Source organism: Pan troglodytes, chromosome 4, assembly GCF_028858775.2.
Source record: "Pan troglodytes isolate AG18354 chromosome 4, NHGRI_mPanTro3-v2.0_pri, whole genome shotgun sequence".
NCBI lineage: Eukaryota > Metazoa > Chordata > Mammalia > Primates > Hominidae > Pan > Pan troglodytes.
The window spans coordinates 36,031,241-36,035,958 of record NC_072402.2 but is presented as its reverse complement, the minus strand read 5'-3'; the positions used below and the strand labels follow the sequence as shown (position 1 = coordinate 36,035,958).

Here is a 4,718-nt window from a genome sequence, read left to right as displayed (position 1 = left end):
AGGAATTTTGTTCTTTGCTCAATTTCTTCCATCTACTAATTTTTAAATAATGCATCCTCTGTCTATTCATTTGAGGTTAACCCAAATATTTTAATATTTAATAAAATCTAAGTTTAAATCCTTTTACCTGCTTCTGAAAAATACAAGGGGATTATAAGACTAATCAAATTGCTTCCCATGCCACTTTATTTGTTGTTTTAGTTGAGTGTTTTAGTTCTATTTTGCTTTTTAATTCTACAAATTAAACACTATTATTATTGTCATCACCATTGTTTTATATGGCCAGTGTTGAAGTGTATTTATTTATAAATGTCTTTGTTCACCATTTCTTCTTGAATTTCAGACTTTCAATTTGGATTCATTTTCTGTGAGCCTCAAGTATATCCTTCGAAATTTTCTTTTGTGAGGATCTATACTCAGTTTTGTTTGTCTTAAATGTCTTTTATTTTACTCTTATTCTTAAACGATCTTTTTACTAATCGTGGGATTTGGGATTGATCTTTTTTTTTCTTTGACACGTTGAAAATGATATTCTGGCTTCCATCAATGCTGTTGGAAACACTGCTATACCTCTAATTTTTATTCCTTTGTGGTGATTTGTTATCTTTGGCTACTTTTAAGATAGATCCTCTCTTTGACCTTGTTGTTCTGAACTTCCACTCTAATGTGCCAAGGAATTATTTTATTTGTATTTATCTGCTTGTGATTTGGCTTATCATCTTTCAGCAATTCTGAAAAACTCTCAGCCATTTTTCCTTGGAATATTGTCTCTTTTCCATTCTTTCTACTATGTTTTTCCAGAGCTCCAATTAGGTGTATGGACTTTTTCAAAAACTCTTTCTTTTTCTCTTATTATATTTTGAAATCTCATTTCTCTGTACTATATTTTATATGATTTCTTTAGATTTATCTTATACTTCACTAGTTATCTCTTTGTGTCCAGTCTGCTGTTTAATTCATACATTGATTTTAATTTAAATTATATTTTCCACTTACAGAAGTTCCAGTTCAAATATACTTTTTTTTTTTTTTTTTTTTTTTTGAGACAGAGTTTTGCTCTTGTCGCCCAGGCTGGAGTGCAATGGCATGATCTCGGCTCACTGCAACCTCTGCCTCCTGGGTTCAATTGATTCTCCTGCCTCAGCCTCCCTAGTAGCTGAGATTAGAGGCACCTGCCACCACACCCGGCTAATTTTTGTACTTTTAGTAGAGATGGGGTTTCACCATGTTGGCCAGGCTGTTCTCAAACTCCTGACTTTAGGTGATCTGCCCACCTCGGCCTTCCAAAGTGCTAGGATTACAGGTGTGAGCCACCGTGCCCAGCCCAAATATTCCTATTTTTTAAACATTTTTTATTTCTTGTCATTATTTTCAAATGTCTGTTTTATTTCTTAAAGCATATTAAATATATTTATTGTATAGTTTACTTCTGATATTTCTAATATCTGCAAGTCTGTGAAAGTGTGATGTTGTCTGCTATTTCCTCTGGCTCTTACTTGGTGTGCCTTTTGCCTAGTATACTTTGTCTTTGTGTGTTGGGAGGGAAGTTCATATTCTTTAGAATGTTATCTGTAGGATTTTTTGAGAACTGGTTAAAGTTGGTGTCCTTCAGAAAGGATTTTCTTTTACTTCGATTGCCTAGGAGGACTACCAGTTCTCTCTGTGATTGTTTTTTTTTTTTTCTTGTCATGCTTTCCACTTCCACTGCATTTCTCACTGGCTCAACTATAGTAGCATGAATTTGGAACTACAAAACCACAAGAGGCAACATCAACTATGAAGTATCATTGATAAAAATATTTAACTTGAATCTAATCATGAGAAATAATTGACCAAATCAAGACTATAGGACAGAATCTAGGACATTCTATAGAGCCTGGATTCTTCAAAAAAGTCATACACACACACACACACGTATGTACACTTTAATTTATAAGATAGAAATCAAAAGAAACTACAGAGACGAACAGCCCAATGCAAGGCATGCCCTTCATTGATTTCTGGATTTTTTTAAGTCATAAAAGATATTTGGGAGTCACTTAAGAAAATTAGAATGCAAACTGTATATTAAATGGCATTATGGAATTATCATTACTTTTCTTAGGTGAGATAAGGATATTGTAATTATACAAGAGATGTCCTTCATCTAGGAGATGGCTGCTGAAGTATTGAAGGGTAAAGTGTCCTGTGCTTATAACTGGCTTTCAAACAGACAAACAAAAAAAGCTGGTCCAAAATGGCAGTGGCAATGGATGTGGATACCCCAAGCAGTACCAACAGCAGTGCTTTGAAGTAAAAAAGTGAAATGCAGTAGCTAGCCCTCTGGGCTTGGGATGTTATGGTTAATAACTGTGCCATCTGCAGGAATCACAGCATGGATCTGCATAGAATGTCAAGCTAACCAAGAGTCTGCCACTTCAGAAGTGTGTACCGTTGCACGGGGAGCCTGTAACCGTGCTTTTCACTTCACTATCTCTCTCACTGGCTCAAAACACAACAGCTGTGTCTGTTGGACAACAGACAATAGGAATTCCAAAAGTATGGACACCAGAAAAAGAATTCTTCCATCAAGCTTAACTGTTTTGTGGTTCATTTAATGACTTGCCCTTCTGTCACTTAATTATAAATTAGATAGAACTGTGTCTTTTCTGCTTTGTCTTTGCCATTTGCTGTTCTCGCAGCCACATCGTATTCTGTGTCAAATAAAGTCCAGTTGGATTCTAGAGCGAATGCTGTCTCCTGTGTATGTGAACAAAAGTGAATGTAAATGAAGGGTCCCCTCTTCCAAGGCTGAAAAGCCACCTTTTGAAAGTGAAATGTGCCGGGCGCGGTGGCTCACGCCTGTAATCCCAGCACTTTGGGAGCCGAGACAGGTGGATCACGAGGTCAAGAGATCGAGACCATCCTGGCTAAGATGGTGAAACCCCGTCTCTGCTAAAAATACAAAAAAAATTAGCCAGGCGTGGTGGCAGGAGCCTGTAATCCCAACTACTCGGGAGGCTGAGGCAGGAGAATGGCATGAACCCGGGAGGCGAAGGTTGCAGTGAGCCAAGATCGCATCACTGCACTCCAGCCTGGGTGACAGAGCGAGACTCCATCTCAAAAAACAAAAAACAAACAAACAAACAAACAAACAAAGTGAAATGTGTGTTCATTAGAGCCAGAACAGGATTGTCCTTGAGTGCATCGCTTAGTCAGAGGACTCCAACTGTACAAGGGGGAATGTGGATCGCTGACCCTGAAAACAGCAGTCAGCCCTGTCTTCCTCTGGTGTGATAGCAGCAGGCAGCTGAATGAGGAAAGAACGTGGGATTCAGAGTCATCACACCCAGCTCTGAGTCCTGGTTGCATAGGCTGGCTACTGATGGCAATCTCGGGCACATTGCCTGTCTACCCTGAGCTTTCCTCCTCTATAATGCAGGCTTCTAAGGACTACATGGCATTACATGGGGCACAGAAAGAGGCTTTATAAAATGCAAAACCACTATACAAATGTAAACATTGCATGCATATGACATGTTGCTTTCTCTTCTTAGCTTAGAAAAATAAATTTTAAAAAATTGTAATATGTAATCTTGGCTGGCAAATGTATGAACTCAATTTAAAAACTGATGTCACCTAAAATTGAATTAACACAAGAGTTCAAGTTTCCTTTACTACCACTACCTCATCACAACTTGTTAAAATGTTTTGGGCCACAGAAGGAATTGCCAATTCTAGTACTAATTTGGTGGCTATAGAGAATCTTCAACCGAGAAACAGTTTTGTTGCAGTGGTTCTCGAAATATGGTCTGAGGATTCCTGGGAGTACCTGAGACCATTTCAGGGGGTTCCTGAAGTTCTCCCTCCAACTGCAAGTCCATGTGAAACTAGTTTTTCTTCATATACTTTAACCAAAGCAGTGCATCAAATGAAGAAGCAGACTTGAGAATCCAACTGTCTTCCATTTTCAGACATAAAAGAGATTTGCAAAAAGGTAAAGCAATGCTAGTCTTATCACTAAATTTTTTCATTTTGAAAAATAGTTGATTTTAATAAAAGTATGTTAATAAGTGAAAAAACATATTATCTATACACAGACACACACACACATATGTATAGGCATATGAGATAAAGTAGTGACTCTAAGAGCACTGTTCATAGTACTTTGCTTCTTAGAGACAGGGTCTCTGTCATCCAGGCTGGAGTGCCGTGGTACAGTCGTAGCTCACTGTAGCCTCAAACTCCCAGACTCAAGGGATCTTTGCATCTCAGCCTCTACATGTGCCACTACATCCAGCTTAGATTTTTGTATTTTTTGTAGACACGGGGTCTGTGTTTTGTATATTTTGTAGAGACGGGGTCTATGTTGCCCTGACTGGTCTTGAACGCCTGGCCTCAAAGAATCCTCTTCCCTCGGCCTCCTAAAGTACAAGGATTACAGGCATGAGCAGCTGCACTTGGCCTCTTTGTACTTTTCTTTCAACTTTTTTGTAGGCTCAGAATTTCCACAAATTTTTAAATTTTGTGGGAAAGTGTAAAAACAAACCAGAAAATCACATGAATTCCCCTAGAGGTGTTCTCCTCTACTCCACAGCCAAAATCGGGAGAGGCAAATTTCTTGTTCTCTCCTTTTGGGAGGAGGGTTTATGTCTAAGCTACCCTACACTGAGGGTGCGACTCCTGATGTCTCAGTTTTCTATGAAAGGTTTCCTACTGGGCTTTTCACCCTAGGATGT

General features: G+C 38.5%; 1 pseudogene; it reads left to right on the top strand.

The window, feature by feature from the left end:
• Positions 1–2,100: 2,100 nt before the first annotated feature.
• LOC107974553 (RING-box protein 1-like) lies at positions 2,101–2,620 on the top strand (annotated as a pseudogene).
• The last annotated feature ends 2,098 nt before the right edge of the window (positions 2,621–4,718 follow it).